This window comes from Vulpes vulpes, chromosome 12 (genome assembly GCF_048418805.1).
Source record: "Vulpes vulpes isolate BD-2025 chromosome 12, VulVul3, whole genome shotgun sequence".
Classification (NCBI taxonomy): domain Eukaryota; kingdom Metazoa; phylum Chordata; class Mammalia; order Carnivora; family Canidae; genus Vulpes; species Vulpes vulpes.
In genome coordinates this window covers 76,296,620-76,314,834 of record NC_132791.1, presented here as the reverse complement: position 1 = coordinate 76,314,834, position 18,215 = coordinate 76,296,620, and the positions used below count along the sequence as shown (strand labels likewise).

The window sequence follows — 18,215 nt, the reverse complement described above, 5'->3', positions numbered from 1 at the left end:
CAGCTTTACAACAAGGTCTTGGAAATTTTATCAAGTTCTTGGAAAATATTGTTGGAATTTATAATGGAATTACATTGAATTCATAGGTCAATTTAGGGAGAAATGACATCATTGAGATATTAAGTCCCCCAATCCATAAAATGATATACTTCTCCATTTATTTAGGTTTTTAATGTCTCTTTTTAAAATAGGTTATTTTGTCATTTTACCTTTTCTAATATTTTTAGAAAGTTTATATTTTTATCTGTTAGTTATGGTCATCATATGTCATTTAAGAGCTTTGTCCTCCTCCTTCTTTTTATAATCTCTTCTGCATTCTAGTCTGAGCAACAGTAACAGAACTATATACTCTTCCTTCCCACCTCCCTTCCCTTTCACCCACAACCAATTTTAATCAGCACATTTCCAGAGTTTAGAATATACTTTGGTGCAATCAACCAAGTTTATGCATAAACACTTTATCTTTTATTCTTAATTGTAGGGGGTTAAATAGCATCCCCTGGAAATTTGTGTCTATCCAGAACCTCAGAATGTGACCTTACTTGGAAAAAAAGTTTTTGCCAATATACTTAGTTAAATTAAGATGAGTTTGTACTGAATGACAGCAGCCCCTAAATCCAGTGGCTTGCATCTTTGCAAGAGAGGACACATAGAGACACAGGCAGAGGCAAGGATTAGGATGGTCAGCTAGAGGCCAAGGAGCAGGGAGGGTGGCCCAGAGCCACAAGGGCCTTAGAAGAGGCCAAGAAAACATCTTTTCTAGAGCCTTCAGAGACAGCCTGGCCCCTGACATCTTGATCTCTGACTGCCCGTCTCCAGTACTGAGAAAGAACACATTTCTGTGGTTCTAAGCCAACCCAGTTTGCAGGGATTTGTTCTTAGGCCACAGGAATCACATTGTTTTTTCTCTCAGCACAGACACTCATCTCATTGAGGGACCTCCAGTATGTCTCCAGTTCTCTACTACCTGGAATTGCTACAATGACTATTCCTTATGAAGCCCCCTATGCATAACTGAGCTGGAATTTCACTGAGGAATATTTAATTCCTGAGAGTGGAATTTCTACAACTAAAAGGCTATATTCAAAAATAAGAACTCATTTAATGCCAATGCTGCAAAATCTAAGGTCTAGATTTTAGGAGTAAGCTCTTCCTTGTGTTCCATGGAGAAATTCCTATAGAACATATGCGATTCTTAGGGTGACAAACCAACAGAGGAAATACAGCTAACTCACAGCGGTCTGAGAAAACGTCCCAGGGGAAGGGGACCCGTGAGGCCAATCTAAAATACGGAATGAACTTGAAGTGAAAAAGGAGGAAAGTAATTTTGAGCGGGGGAGGTTTTTAAAACTGTTGAATGCATTTCTTACTGTTTAGGAACATTTCTTTGCTGTGAGTGATAAAACTATGTACAACCATTTCTAATCTTTTGTGGGCTGTCGTGTTTGGATTTTCAAAGTCACACTGGGAAAAATCTGTTTTCTGGAATCTTTAACAAAGTATTCTTGTAGAGACAAATGAAAATCCTGGGAATTCTGTGCCCACTGGGGGTGGGGGAGTGGGGAGGAGAGGGGGGGGGTGGAGGTGCGGGGGGAGGATCAGAACCGACAGTATGAATGCCCCTACAGGAGGGACTCGCGTTCTCCTCGTTAGTATAGTGGTGAGTATCCCCGCCTGTCACGCGGGAGACCGGGGTTCGATTCCCCGACGGGGAGATGACAAGCAACACTTTTGACTCCACCCTTCTCACGGTTAACACACTTTTTGGAGGCCGCTCCCTAGAAAGGTGGTCTTCCTGCTCCGATTTTTCTCTCTCGTTTTAAGGGAATTCCGGCGTGTGGGTTACGGTCGGCCTTCTCAGGGAATCCGCGGCCGCCTTCCCTCCGGGATGCGAAGTACGCCCTGGGAGCTCTTCGGGGTGCTGAACCCGGACCTCTGATCTGCCGACCCTCCCAGGTGGGAGAGGTGCGTCTTTCCCCGCGGCGGTTTGTCCGGGCGCTGCAGCCGGCAGGGCTGCGGGAGATGCTTGCGGCCCGGAGCGAAGCACACCTGCCAGGACTGGTAAGGCGACGCAGGCCGCTGCCCTCGAGCACCCGGAGCGCGGGACGCAGCGGGGTAGGCGCCCGGGGACGAAGAGCCGAGTGGAGGCCAAGAGGCAGGTGGGAGAAGAAACCCGGGGGAAGCGTGTCCAGGGTGATCCGCGCACCTGCTGACGGTAGTGGGACTTGACCTCCTGGCTCCCTGCAGCAACCCCGACTCCGGGGCGCCGCAGGCAAGGATTATCCTGCTCTATAATTTATCTAGCCATGCGGTTAAAGCTCTAGGTAATACTTGATCAAAATCGCTTTCAGGAAAGATAGATTTAAAACAAAACAAAACAAAAACAAACAAACAAACAAACAAACAAACAAAAAGACTACACGAAGTAGCAACTCAGAGTTGCCACAGAACCAAAGCAGCTGGAAAGGACGAGCTTCTATGGATCTGGCAAGAAAATGAAATTTACTTTAATTGCTATGGACAAACGTCATTTGCATTACTAGCAATTCTCTACAAGTCAGTTTTTACCCTGCAAAACTCTAGAATAGTTTAGTAACTAGAAATTCAGTTAAAGGTGCACACTCAGAACCAAATAACTTCCAAAAGCCTATTAGACAATGTTCAACACTTCGTGAAAGAACACCCAATACTTTTCTGTCGTCCATTATCAAGACTTTGACTATTTTTTTTGACACAGGTGACCCTTTACATAAGTTGTTATATGGTGTCTCAAACCAAGTGAATACAGAAGTATTAGCAGAGATAGGTGTTGTAAGCCGGTATTTCTCACACTTTAAGTGCTTCAGGATTACCTGGGTATTTTGTCAAAAGCACATTCTCCTCTAGTAGATACAGTGTATGTCTGGAGATCCTGCATTTCTAACAAGGTCTGGTTATGGAGATGGTGGTGGTGGTATAGGAACCAACCACCGTTGGGAAAGCTCTCAATGTACCTTAGAATGTTGCTGTACATTAGAATCATCTGGAAGCTTTTAAAATCCCTGATGGGGGGGGTGGCACCCTATACCGATTAAATTAGAATGTCTGGAGGGGGAGCCAGCCTCCCATGGGTGTTGGAAATTCTCAGGGGATTTCAGTTGTCCTCAAAGTTTGGGAGCCATTAATCATTTCTTTGCCATTGGTTATTCTGATTATGTTACTAACTTATTTAAATGTTAGTTAATATAAAATTTAAACTATTTGTACAGCATTAAAAAAAAAACAAAACCCACTAGTGATCTAGCATAGATCATCATGTACCTGCCTACCCATCATATACCAACAAAAGTAACTTCTTGTTTCTCCTCCAAATCATACAGTTACCTCAGAATGCCCAAGGGCACAGTAGGGATAGTGTGTTCTAATTTGGTTTCGCTTTGCCTTTAGAGACTTTAAGTGTCAGATGAGGGGTAGTGGGGAGGATACAGAGAAGAGGGAAAAGGAGGAGAGGGGTCTGGTAGAGGTGGAGAAAAGGAAGGAGAGGGGAAATGAACAGAGGAAACACCTACTGAAAAGTGAGAAGGGGGTTTTGAGGGAGGTGATCTTTTCCATCTGAAGAAGCCCTCTCAAGTGGGCGTCACATTTCTTTTCTTTTCTTTTTTTTTTTTCCTGGCTCTAAAGAACCTACAAAATCCCAATTAGGAAAGTACAGCAAAAACTCCAAAGAGGGCAACAGACTCATATGCCCTGCCTTGTAATTTTGACCTTCAGCTCTCTTTCCCTATCTTTCCCTGTCCTGAGATTTCTCCTCACTTACTCAGCCATTGGACTTACCTCTCCTCAAGCCCATGTCCTGTTCTTCATGCCCTGGAAGAATAAGTGATATCCCGGGGTCCCTCTGCTTTGCCCATCTACCCGCTTTCTGCCATCACTGATTGACTCCAGTGAAAACACTCCTAAATGGAACCTGCTTTCTTGAGCTCAACATTTCTCCTTCATTTCCCACGCAATTGTGTACATAAATTAGCTGTTTAACAAATGTACCACATGAAGATTAAATGATCTTCTCAGTGATAAAGGGCTCTGACATCAGTCCAAGACCCTAGGTAATTGATCTACAACTTTGGGAGCTACTGAAGCTGTAGATTCCTTCAGCTCATCTAGGTGATCTCATCTTTTCTCTGTCTGAATTAAGACCTAAGGGCAGGCCAGAAATTCAGTCTGGAGAACAGCAGACTTTTGACCTCTTAGTATGTGTTTCTGTTGAGGAGCTATTTGACATTTTTGTGTCAGGCCCATCTAGATAAAGAGGATTCCTGCTGCCCTGTCTGCTGAAGGATTTCAGAGGTCCAGTTTAAGGTGGGGAACCCCCCCCCACACACACACACACAGCTTTTCAGTCAAGGTGTTCTTCTGCAGGTATATGACATGGTGGAAACAAGTGAAACAACGATGAAGCAAATACAGTCATGCTTTGCACACATAGTACCAATCAGGTGAAAACCTTGACTTTTTATCCAAAACTCAGTTAAAATCTTACAAAAATCCATGGTACTGTCTACAGAACAAATGCAGAGAACCCCATTTCCAGAGCTTTTATAACACATTTAAATCCCAAAGAGAGAGTGGTGCTATTTTTTCCCAAGATTTTATTTTTAAGTAATCTCCACACCCAATGAAGAACTCGAATTTGCAACCCAGAGATCCAGAGTCAAATCCTCTACCGACTGAGCCAGTCAGGTGCCCCTGAGAAGCTTTTTAATGAACATGCAAAGCGGTTGGCTAACACAATTTCAAAGTGTGTTTGGACTTTAGTTTATCAACTATGTTTTGCAGAGTGGGCAGGACTTATGTACTACCATGTGGTGGAAGAGCTGGGGAACCCCAGAAATCAAAGAAATAAAGGCTCTTAAAAAGTCGGTAAAAACGGAGTTTATCTGGGCCATGTGCAGAGTCCCTCTTATACTAGTGGCTGAAATAAGAAGAGCACATTTCGTACAAATCAAAACCACACTGAGATACCACCTCACACCAGTGAGAATGGGGAAAATTAACAAGGCAGGAAACCACAAATGTTGGAGAGGATGTGGAGAAAGGGGAACCTTCTTGCACTGTTGGTGGGAATGTGAACTGGTGCAGCCACTCTGGAAAACTGTGTGGAGGTCCCTCAAAGAGTTTAAAATAGACCTGCCCTACGACCCAGAAATTGCACTGTTGGGGATTTACCCCAAAGATACAGATGGAGTAAAACGTCAGGACACCGGCACTCCAATGTTTCTAGCAGCAATGGCCACAATAGCCAAACTGTGGAAGGAGCCTCGGTGTCCATCAAAAGATGAATGGATAAAGATGTGGTCTATGTATCCAATGGAATATTACTCAGCCATTAGAAACGACAAATACCCACCATTTGCTTCGACGTGGATGGAACTGGAGGGTATTATGCTGAGTGAAATAAGTCAATCGGAGAAGGACAAACATTATATGGTCTCATTCATTTGGGGAATATAAAAAATAATGAAAGGGAATAAAGGGGAAAGGAGAAAAAATGAGTGGGAAATAGGAGAAAGGGAAATAGAACATGAGAGACTCCTAACTCTGGGAAACCAACAAGGGGTGGTGGAAAGGGAGGTGGGCAGGGGGTGGAGGTGACTGGGTGAGGGGCACTGAGGGGGTCACTTGACGGGATGAGCAGTGGATGTTATGCTATATGTTGGCAAATTGAACTCCAATTTAAAAAAGAATCTGTAAAATAAACAAATAAGAAAAGCGCTTCTCGCCTGAACAGGGACTTGAACCCTGGACCCTCAGATTAAAAGTCTGATGCTCTACCGGCTGAGCTACCCAGGCCCTAACCAAAAGGGGCTTAATTTATTTTATAAATAACTAAATTCCGTGAACAACGTGGATTACCAGGAAAGGCAGGAGTGATCCAGGGTTTCAGGAACTTCGAGGGTCCTCCAAAAGTGTGGCTCAATGACCTGGGTCATCTAATCATTACGCGGATCGCGTAACCGTCGCAGTGTATGTTCACCCAGCAGCGGCTTCCCACGCACGACTCCAGGGAGAAGGCAGATTATTCCTAGTGTCAATGATTGCCGAGGGGGATTCGCGGGTTTGGGCAGAAGCACCCCCGGAGACAGATGGCTGAAGAGCCGAGGAGCAGGCTCGCGCACAGCAGGCGGGGGAAACCCGGCCCGGCCATGACTTTTAGGAACGACCGGGGTCACCGAAGAGCATCTCCAAGAGGATGCAAGAGGAGATGGAGAAAGAGGAGAAGGTTATAACCTTGGCCCCCGCCGGGGAATTAACTTTGGACGTCCCCGTGGGGATTTTCCCAGTAGTTCCAGAAATGGAGTGTCTGGGTTCCTGAGGGCTACGGGGGCGCCTGGGGGAGGGTGAAAGGTCGCCTTTTGCTTTCTCCTCCACATTTCAAAGTGATCCAACTCATTCAGAGACGGGAATGGCCTGCAGTTAAGGAAACAGTGCTCGTGGCTCATCAAACATTTTTGGAGCCCAGTAGGGAGAGTCCATGGGGACAAAATCCCACTCCGAAGGAGGCAGCACTGTTTAGTCCCTGGGGAGTTGCACCTGCCTTGCACAGTCCAAGCCAGGAAGGAGTTCTTATCGAGTCAGTGATTGTTTTTTCATTAAGTTAAGACGTTATTTATTGGTTTTTCTATGCTTGAAGACAAATGCAATGTTGACCAAATACGAAGAAAATAATGCGTAAACCTCGTGCAGTACCCATGGTGCCAACTACCACGAAATAATGTGTGCTATTTTATTACATCAATGACACACAGAATTTCAGGAATAAAAAAAAAAATGGGACAACAAAAGGTGGCAGAAGGGGAGGAAGGGGAGGGGATGGGGTAACGGAGCGACGGGCATTAAGGAGGATACATGATGAGACGAGCGCTGAGTGTTATATCATGTTGGCAATTTGAATTTAAATAAAATTTTTAAAATAAAAAAATGAGACAATCACATTCCCGCGGATATGACGTTTAGTCACTTTGACTTAACCTACACAATAAGCCAGCCCGCCAGCTTGCTCTCAGGAAGCCAGCTGGAACACTGTAGAAGGGGAGTGAGAGGGGCGTGAAAGCCCCTGGCCCCCGCCCTATGCCCGAGCAGAGGGAAGCTAGGGGGACCAGGGCGATCGCCACCTGCCGGGCGGGCGCAGCTCCCCGCGGCGCCCCCGCCCCCACCCCCTGCAGACCCACCCCTCCACCTCCCGTGCGGCGCAGACCGCAGCTCCGAGGCTGAGGGCGCTGCGGCGGAGCAGGCGTCCCCGGGCTGCGCATCACAACTTGTCTGCGGCTAGCTCTCCCAGGGAGCTAAGGGCCGATTCAACCTTCTGCTTCCTGCTTCCTGCGCTAGGCGTGGGTTCAAGTCTCATTTCTGACATGCTGGTGTCTTTACCCTGGCCGTGTTCAGGTCCTGCAACTTTCTAAAATTACATCACAACCTCCTTTTAGGCAGCAACACCGAATCTTATCCAGCCTCCCTATGACTACCTGCATTTCACCGTCTCTAAGCCGCCTCTGCCTGCCCTTTCTCCCTCCTTCCTTCCTTTCTTTTTCTTTCTCTCTTCCCTTAGATATTTATCATGTTAATAAATACCTATATGGAATAATAGCAATATATCAATATTAAAATGTACATCTCGGGCAGCTCCGGTGGCTCAGCGGTTTAGTGCCACCTTCAGCCCGGGGCATGATCCTGCAGACTCAGGATCGAGTCCCGCCTCTCGCTTCCTGCAGGGAGCCTGTTTCTCCCTCTTTCTCTGTGTTTCTCATAAGTAAATAAAATCCTTTTTAAAAATGGAGATCTGGGGATCCCTGGATGGCTCAGCGGCTTAGCGCCTGCCTTTGCCCAGGGCATCCTGGAGTTTCGGGATGGAGTTCCACGTCAGGCTCCCGGCATGGAGCCTGCTTCTCCCTCCTCCTGTGTCTCTGACTCTCTCTATCATAAGTAAATAAATCTTTTTTTTAAAAAATGTAGATCTTACCATAGAGGAGATGAGGGTTCTAAGCTCCTGCTTCCAGTATTTTAACTGTTTTGAGATAACAAGTGGCGGGTGTCCTGAGCATTATTCCACCCGTCTCCTATGTGTCCCTCACTCTCCAGCATCCTTGCCTCATCCTCTTTTTTTCTTTTCCTACCCACTTTCTTCTTTCCCTTCTTGCAGACCTTTCCCCATCACTTCTGAGGGCGTAGGCTGTGAAGAGTTTGGATGTGATCTATTCTGTGGCACAGGATCATCTAGAGGCATGTGAAAGGTGGAAGGGTTAGAATAGTGGTTCTCAACCATGGCGATTTTGCACCTGTCCCACCCTCCGTGGACACTTGGTAAAGTCTGGAGTTACATCTGATTCTGTATTTGTGTATATTTAAATACATACATAGACAGAGTAAGCTTCATTTAAAAAACAGTGTACAAACGATTTTAAAAAGTATGAGATAGTCTTTTTGAATTTGTTTATTTATAGGAAAAGAACATACAAATCCTTGTATGAAAATATGTGTAAAATAGAAAAATTGAATTTTTTTTTTTGCAAAATTAGAGTTATTTGTACCAAGTTAATCGAAGTTCTTTTCTAATTGCCAAAACATTCTGTTACCTCTTTGTACTCCTGGTATATTTTTAAATAATTTTAAGAAAATTTACTTATTTTGGGGCAGCCCAGGTGGCTCAGCAGTTTAGTGCTGCCTTCAGCCCAGGGCCTGATCCTGGAGACCCAGGAGTCCCACATCAGGCTCCTGCATGGAGCCTGCTTCTCCCTCTGCCTGTCTCTCTCTCTCTCTTTCTCATGAATAAATAAATAAAATTTTAAAAATTTACTTATTTTTAAGTTTCTAAAAATCACTGTAATTGTGTTGTTGTGGTTTTTGCATGTTATCTGTTTAACATGCCTTGTTTTTACAAAATTATGACTTGTGTTTATGTTTTGTTTCTCATGGCAATTCATCTTGACTTGATTTTCTCAAGTTAGGCCCTAAATTCAGAATAGTAAAAACCATGAAGATGTCTTTTATGACTGAATTCTTTAGGTTTCCTAGAATCGCCTCCAAATAACACCAAGATTTGTTCTTCTGCTTTAGATAAAAGGAAGCATAATAGAAATAATTAGGTTTGCTTTGTCATTTTTCAGACTTTAACTCAGAAATATTATAAGAATTATTTTATTTAGCAAGTTTAGGATTAAAAAAAAAAGACTGCAATTCAAAAGCGAATTAACCTTCTTGGGCTGCTGTAACAACACAAACTGATGGCTTAAAAAACAGAAATTTATTTCACAGTTCTGGAGATTAGTTGTCCAAAATCAAGATGTTGGCAGAGTTGTTTCCTTCTGTGGACGGTGAGGGAGAGATTTGTTCCAGACCTCCCTCCTTGGCTTGTAGATGGCCATTTTCATGTTCATATGGTTATTTCTGTCTATCTCTTCATATCGTCTTCCTTCTATGCATATATGTCTCTGCATCCTAATTTCCCCATTTCAAACAGACACGAGTCATATTGGATTAAGGGTCATCCTAATGACCTGAACTTAATCTAATTAATTACACCTGCAATGACCCTATTTCCTAATAAGGTCACATTCTTAGGTGCTGGGACTAGACATCAACCTATGAATTTGGGTGGTGAGGCACAATTCAATTTCATAACAAGAAAGTAAAATATGTTAATATAAATACACTTCAATGATCTTTTACTTCTCATCGTATGGAAAACATATTCATGGTCAAGCATAAAGAGGTATAAAAATTGTCTATAATGTGATGGTCAATCAAGGACAATCATAGTATAGTTTGTAGTGTAAAACAGAGGTCCTGGAGATTTGTCAACACCCTCAGTGTTTACAGTATGTTTCTACATACAGGATAGTCTTTAACTCCACTCCACAAATTATTTATTATACCACAGGAAAGGATACCTCTATCTTCCATTCTTCTAGTGCTGATTAACTGAATACCTTAGCTGGAGCTATAGTCTTACTACTATTCCAAAGTAAGCGGACTACAATCTTAAATGAGAATTGGTAAGACATTATTAAAGGTAAAGCCAAGGATGTTTCTGATGCTTATCTGACACTGTAATCCTCTCAAAACTGTAAAGACACTAAAAATCAAGCCTCAATACCTCTTTACATATTCTAAAATTAATTTTACTCCACTGTACCAAAAAAACAGATATAAAAATGTTTATAAAAACAATGCATATAAAAATGTGTATTTGTGTATATGAAAATGTGTATAAAATGCACATAAAAACAATTTTCGTATGGATCAAAGCATTTTCTTGTCAAAAAGCCACAATTTTAGTGATAGCAAAAATGTTGTTTGACTCATCTTTCCCTACCTGGTGAAATCTGCATTACTTATTTAGTGATGTATATTCTACTACCCAGAATTGTTACTAAAGAGTTTCGTAGAGTATTAATGCTAACTCAAATTCTTCATTGCCTGCACCATCTTTGTTCTTCAAGTAAGACAGAAAGAATAAATCTTTCTATCATGTTCTTTCTCAGTGTGATAGACCAGATCATTTCTATCACCTATATATTTGATATTTGATTTATCAAATATCAAACATAAGCTTACCAAACCTTCAGAAATTCTTAAACTTCCTTTAGCCTAAAGTATTATTTTGGCCTATAACAGTGAGATAAACTCCTCTGGGTGTCCATTGACTTTCTACCTACAAATCAATGACCAAATATCATGAATCTGAGAATGCTGCCTCTAGACTTGGTCTCTGCCTTATCACAGAGTATCACAGCTAAATATCACAAAAGGCATACACAGAACACAGTCTCATATTCAACAGGTACCAGAAATATTTCTACAACATCCTCTGAAATATCTTATTGTGTTTTAAATCCCAACCTGAAATCAAGAAGTTGTCAGGTACACTGAGGTGGGCATTTGACGGGATGAGCACTGGGTGTTATTCTATATGTTGACAAATTGAACACCAATAAAAAATAAATTTATATTAAAAAAAAGAAGTTGTTAGGTCGAAAAAAGGAGATCTAATCATTTGCTGTTTATAGAATATACATTTTGAAAGAAAGACACTGAGAAGCCTGGAGGCAGTATCAATGACATGTGTCAGGCAATATATCAAGGGATCTGTTTCACCTAGTCCTAGCTATAGTAAAATTTTTTATTTTATTGTTTTTTAATTTCCCATCTTAAAGTTTATCAGTGATTATTTATTTATTTAGGATCTACCTTGAATATGCAAATACACGAAAATAATATAATTGAAAATCAAGTTGGGAATGTAAGCAGTGACTATATCTCTTTCGCTTATTACTAGATATTTAAAATATAGTTTAGAGACTAACATATAGTAGATGCTCATCAAAAGTTTTTAAAAAGATTTGATACATTTATATATTACAATATGATTGCTATTGTAGTGATAAATTAGTACCTTTATCGTTTTACATAATTATTGTTTCTTTTTAGTAGTTGGAAAAATTAAATTCTGGTCTTTTAGCAAGCTTTATTGTAATATAATATTGTGTTTCTCCCCAAGTCCTGAGGTGTTATGGGGACATTAGAGCAGGTTCCAGCACCCAGGGTGCCTGCCCCTGTCCAAACTGAGAAGATGCCGATGGAACTTCTTAGGAAGCCATCCTTGATCTCTTTGTGATTTCCCGCTGAATTCTGCAGGGTACTGCTCTTCTCCAAGAGAATCCTATTCTTTTCCCCATTTTTTGCCGCACAAGTGTGGACTTTGTGTTGCTCTCCTGATGCGGAAGCCAGGGGCCATCTCTCCCACAGTGGATTCAAATCCAGGCACCTCACGCTTCCCCTCCAGGAAAGTATCACCAGACCCTTCTCCTGTCAATTAGTCACTTTTACTATAATTTCACTTTCCTAAGCAGGGCATGAAACTGGTATAAGACGAAGTTATGGCCTAGAACCCCAGCATGAATAGGACCAACTCCCAAAAAGTGAGCAAAAGCCTCAAGCCATTTTCTTTCTCAGTGTGATAGACCAGATTTCTTGTGGCTGTCCCCTCTGTGACTATTTGTCTTTGGACCCCAGAGGTGAGCAGGCACATTTCCATTTCCACGCCTGCATGTTTTTGCATTCTCACTGCACCAGCACACCTGTCTATCCACTGACCCATTTGCAGTTGCTTTAAAGTTCTTTCTTTTTTTAAGATTTTATTTATTTGTTCATGAGAGATACAGAGAGAGAGGGAGGGACACAGGCAGAGAGAGAAGCAGGCTCCTTGCAAGGAGCCTGATCTAAGACCCTGGGATCATGACTTGAGCCAAAGGCAGATGCTCAGCCACTGAGTCACCAGGTGCCCCTGCTTTAAAGTTCTAAGCTGGAAATCCTGGGGTCCAGTAACAGCTCCGTGTACATACTGTAGGGCTGAGAGGGACACTTCAACTTAGAGAGTGACAGAATCCACTTGTCCCCCACCCCAGGTTTCCAAGGATGATTTAAGCCCCAATTCTCCCTGATATCTGGCTTTCTGATTCTTTCTTCTCCTGCTGTCATCTAAAGAGTCAAGGCCTGGTGTCCTACAGAGAAATCCCATGCCTTCATTTGTGAATCTAACCGCTTGGTGAAACCAAAAAAGTGGCCATATTTGCTCCATGGTGGTTTATGGAATAGAGCTCATCTACACATATTAAACTAAACTGGTCAAAATTGGATTTCATTCCAGCGAGGGCAGGGAAACTGGACTGAAAGCAATTTGAGGAAAGATTTTTTCCCCCATCCTCTGCGTTATTCCCCCCACTCTGTTATGCATGTGCCCTGAAAGGACTCTCCCCATTTGGCAAGAGGAGGGCTTACTGGTCTGGGGCCACCAGGGGGGTGAAGACAGCACTCGCAACCTCAGTTGCTGGAGACCTTCTGGATGGGACTTCTGTACTGACTTATAAAGGGCGATGTTCTTGCATATAAAAGGCAATAAAGGTGGTGAGGATGCACAAAGAGAGACATGAAGACAGAAGGACGAATTTCCAGCTGGACATCTAGGCAGTACCTTTGGCTCTTGTTTCTGTCACATGTCCTGTGCCTGTGCTGATCTTTGAAGATGTCTAATCTTGATGTCAATAGTTTAACATTAGCAAAATAGCCTTTGATCTTCATATCAGGTCTGAAAATAAAAAATGATATTGCTAAATCATGAGAAAATTATTCGAGACTGGTAAGGTATCAATACATGAGAATGGCCTGTTAACCTTCCATTAAAAGTAGCAGATACAAATATGGAGCAGGCATTTGAGGTTAACAGTTTATAGGAAAAACTTAATAACCTTAAAAACCAGGAAGTGCTTAGAGTCATTGATTATATGAGAGATTAGAGCTCAATGTGGCATCACTTTACAACTCTTAGGTTGCTAAGCTTACTAATGCCACAGATAGGTTTTTGTGGCTACTCAGTTTTGTGGAAAATGCATGCCTCCTGGATAGCAATCTGGTGCCAGTCAACCCAATCAAGATATATGTAACATGGTCTCTAACTTCTATGTCTATTGGGATATATCCAAGGAAGATTTTGCCCAAGTCCCTGAAGGGATGTGTATGAGGATGTTTGGATGGAGTTACTTGTAGAGTCAGGAACTAAGAGGGCACCTTCTTGGAATCATTTAAAAAGATAAATTATGGTAGATGCACCAGAGGAGCTGTGGCTCAGTGTGGGAAACAGGCCTGCTGAATCATAAATAGATCATGAAAAGAGGCTGTTAATACATGATCCCAAGAAATTCATCCCATGGCGTGACAAAGAGAAGTTTCTATGTATAGAAGAACAGTAAGTCTGAACGCAGGATACAACCAACTGTTCATCTCACTTGAAACTTCTTTGTGCACTCTATATGGGAAGGATATTTGTTAGAAGTTATTTTCAGCCTGCCTCTTTGTATTACCCAACTTATCTAATGTAGAGAGGTCTCTCTGGAACATGCAGGGTTAAGCAGTGCACCTAATAAAAACAGCAGGCTTTATGAGCTAGGGACCTTCGAGGCTTTGCATTGGTCCCTGATCCCCACACTACTTTGTGTCTGTCTCTTCTTTTAATCCTCAGGCTCATTGCACTTTCAGTTCCTGATCCTTCCAAGCTAGACTTGGAAGCAACAGCTCAGCATTCAAGTGATATATAAATAAAATAATGATGGTTATGGAAAAAGTCAGAAGTAGAATGACGTGTATATAAAGTATAATTTTTGTAATACAAAAAGGATATACACAAAATATTATTACATATCCTATAAGAAAACTTGTGATATTCGAAGGTAATAAAAGTGTAAACAATAGATTAGTGTAAACAAAAAAAAAACAAAAAGTGTAAACAAAAGTGTAAACAATTTTTCCTATGAGGAAAAATGATACAGGGAGTAGAATATGTAGATAAAAAGAAATCAATGATTTGATTAAGAGGGTCCTTAAACAGACCCATGTATAGATCAGACAATCTAAAAATCAAACAAAAGTACTATAAAATGTTGAAAATAATTGGTGTTCTCTCTGGCACATTATTTTTTAAGTGAAAATTCTATTTCCATCCCTGAAGGATTAACAGCTAGGGGAGTTGTCCTCTGGCTATACAAAAATGAGGAAATCAGAAAAAAAATGTATAAAATAACCACTAGAATGTATAAAATAACCACCAGACTTTAGGAGACAGTGCAGGACTGTGATCCTTGAGGGAAAGTAAGCAGTGAAGGTGAGTCTGTGATTGTGCTAGTCAGGAGAATTTTGAAGAAGAAAAAGATAGTGGTGTTAACCATACCAGTTACCAAGACTTATTAGAAAACTCATCCAATTAAGTGCATCCATTGTTGATGCAGGGATAAACAAAGAAAACATGCAATGGCATAGAGAATCCAGAAATCATCCACATATGTGTAAATTTCGTGTTAGACAAAAGTGGCATTTCAGCTACAGTAAGACATGGTAATTTACTGAGAAATCTATGCCGGAATAAATAGGGTTAGAGGCTGTGAAACCATCACCTCATTCCATTGCCTGACTTGCTAAACATGTGATAATACATTAAATGGGGAGTGTGTACTGGGTGATATTCTAAGAAGGTTAATCATCACATTAGCTGATCACAGTGAAAGGATGTGTCATTGCCAAATTGTTGTACAAGTTGAGGAGGAGAAAACCCACCAAATCACATGATATGGTTCAAGAAGAAGGCTTTATTGAAGATTTATGAGCCCATGTTCAACAAGCAGAGGTAGAGGTCAACAATTCTCCCTTTATAGCCCATAGAAGTATGCCAGATGCAAGCACTGCTAGAAATACAATGGGACTGTGGTCCTTCTGTTTCTTTCCCTTATGGCAGCATATGTTTATATATATGTGCATAATTTCTGAAGGATACTTGCAATTAGGCACCACTGGACAGAATTAAGAAACTAGTGTTCTAGGATAGAAAGGACACTTATTTTTCAGTTCGATCTCCATTTCTACAGTTAAGGGGGAGTGGGGATAATTTTACTGATCTTGTCCACCATTCATTTCAAAGCAAATTGAATTTTAGTTAAGTTTCCTGAGCCAAAACCTCTGCAGAGTGCTTCAGCCTCTTTCAGGCCCACTGAGTATCCCCAGCTGGAGGCCCCAGGGGTGGTTTCCAGGGGCCACTGCAGGATTCTTACGCATACAGAGTGGAAGACCCACCTGGGATCCTCCAGTCAAGCCGGGAAAACAGCAAGTTGGAGATTATTTTTCATGACGAAGAGTTACTAGTATTTATTTCAATACTTAACCATCGCTATGTGCATCCATTCCCTTTCCCTCTGTTTGGTCATTGAACCCCTGTAGGCACACCTGGAATTGTTTATGAAGGAGTTGAAATAACCAGTAGTGACAAAGCTGACTGTGGACAAGTCTTCCAGTTCTTACGGGAACAGAGAAATGATTGAAAGGGAATCCGCTTGATGGCAAAACACTAATGACTCTGGTGGGACTCAAACTGCAACCTTTGAATTTTTTCATCTCAGCACTAGAAGTCCAATGCACTATCCATTGTGCCACAGAGCCTATGAGGAGCTAGGCTTTGCTCGAACTCTAAGGTTGTTGATTATTTATTCGGTTATCAATATAATCCATTTCTGGAAATTTACTCTGTTCCCCTTACAGCAAAAGTTCAAGAAATAGGGAAACAAGACAATGCCAAGGATACACAATACCCGATGGGGGAGTTTCTGGTCCTTCCAGCGACCACTGCCATTCTTTTCTGCAAGATAAGGAGTAGTCTGATCAAGGATCAAAAACCACATCTCAGTTCATCTGGCCAATGGGCCCGTTTGGGCTTGGGCCCTTGGGCTTGGCAAACAAGGGGTTTGAGAGCTCACAGGAAGCGGGCATGGGGAGACATTCCTAACACTTTGTGGGTCCCTCTTGCTTCCCTCCCACTCCCCCCACTCCCCCCCCCCCCCCACATCCCCAGGTGGCTCAGCGGTTTAGCACCTGCCTTCAGCCCAGGGCGTGATCCTGGGGTCCTGGGATAGAGTCCCACATCAGGCTGCCTGCATGGAGCCTGCTTATCCCTCTGCCTGTGTCTCTGCCCCTCTCTCTGTATCTTTCATGAATAAATAAATGAAATATTAAAAAAAAACAATAGCAGAAAAGAAGGAAGAAATGTAAAATTAAAAAAAATGGAAAAATGATATAGGAATCGAGTTTGTTTTTCCCCAATCTTGGTACACACAGACTGTATATCCACCTTTACTCATATAGACAATATCAGTGATAGGTGATTCATCCTCTCCAATCTGAGCATATTGAAAGGTTGATACTATCAGTCATATGGATACTATTTGCTGCACCTTTATTCGCAGACCTTTCTGACAGCAGATCCATGTACTAACTTTCCTGAATAATTGATTCTTCACTCTAAATAAACATATTTGATGTTGAAACTACCTAAATCTCTCACTGTCTTACCCCTTAACAGCCAGTCAGCAGGGTTGGAACCTCTGCAGGCAAACCCCAAAGAATTTCAAATCCTTTAACCACCCTACAGGGCCCTTCCACAGAATGTTGACTCTTTTGGGGGGTGGAGTGAGGAGAGAATCTTAAACAGGTTCCAGGCCCAGCGTGAGCCCCAAGCAGCTCTTGACCTCACAACCCTGAGATCATGACATGAGCCAAAATCAAGAGTTGCAAATGAGCCACCAGAGCATCCTCAGAATATTAACTTTTAATGAAAGTGCACGGTAGGCGCACCACTGGCCACATGGGCTAAGGTGAGATACTAGTTAGTGTGACAGATGCCTGGTGTATGGAGCATCTGCACACATTTAGTTTTGCAGGGAAGAATTTCATGGCATATCTAAGGCTTCTTGGCTTAAAGAATGCACATCTAGTAAATCAAGAACCAATCGAGGATGGTGAGATTTGAGCTTCCTTGACCATAGTCCACCCTGCAGCCACTGATCTGTGAGGATGTGGTGGTTCATGTCTAAATCAGGGAAACCACAGAAAGTGGGACTGGAGCTGTGTCATGCCTCCTGCAGCCCCCGACTTGCAGGTGGGAAAGCAACCAACGTGAAGGGCACTCACCTGTGGTACTTTCACAGCTGAATAGTAGCTGGGACTCCCTAGAAGGTTACACCAGGTTGCTTGGTCTCTGGCCCACTGCCTCAAGGTCACCATGCCAGAGAAGAGCTTTCCAAAGTCCCCAACCCAGTGACGTTCTGTCCTGTGCAAAGCTAAAAGGATAGGTAGAAACACGTAAGTATCAGGCACAGTGGAGCCCTGTTATCAAGTGGGTTGATTCTGGGCTTAGAGATCCTGTGGTTCCTGGGGAAGGATGTTGAGCCTGCTTCCTTTTAACTGTAACTTAGATTTTGGATCACAGTGCTGGGAACAGAAGTGCCCGTGCAGGGATGTACACGAGGAGAGCTGACACGTGTTCAGATTACAAGGGACATATTTTCTCAAGCCCTTATCTGAAAAACTCTCATTTGTAGTTAAGTGTCACTGGCTTCTGTCTTCCTCTGTGGTGACAGGAATACTTTCTTCTTTATATTCTCACAAGAGGTTCTTTGCTCCTGCCACAACCTAACAAACAGATATTTCAGCTCATTTGAAGCTTGAAAACACTTGAATTGATAGTTCATTTTGCAAAACACTGTGCTTTGGAATTAATCCTAACTATAGAAAAACATTTCATGTACAAAACCAGTTATGGTATTTTTAAAAATGGACCACAATAACATAGATGTCCAACAAGGGGG

General features: G+C 42.3%; 2 non-coding genes across 2 annotated transcripts; one reads left to right on the top strand and one right to left on the bottom strand.

Moving 5' to 3' along the window:
* Positions 1 to 1,643: 1,643 nt before the first annotated feature.
* On the top strand, positions 1,644 to 1,715 carry TRNAD-GUC (transfer RNA aspartic acid (anticodon GUC)). Its single transcript has one exon. It is a non-coding gene; the product is annotated as a tRNA-Asp (tRNA).
* A 4,041-nt stretch (positions 1,716 to 5,756) lies between these two features.
* On the bottom strand, positions 5,757 to 5,829 carry TRNAK-UUU (transfer RNA lysine (anticodon UUU)). The gene has a single exon. It is a non-coding gene; the product is annotated as a tRNA-Lys (tRNA).
* Between the last annotated feature and the right edge of the window lie 12,386 nt (positions 5,830 to 18,215).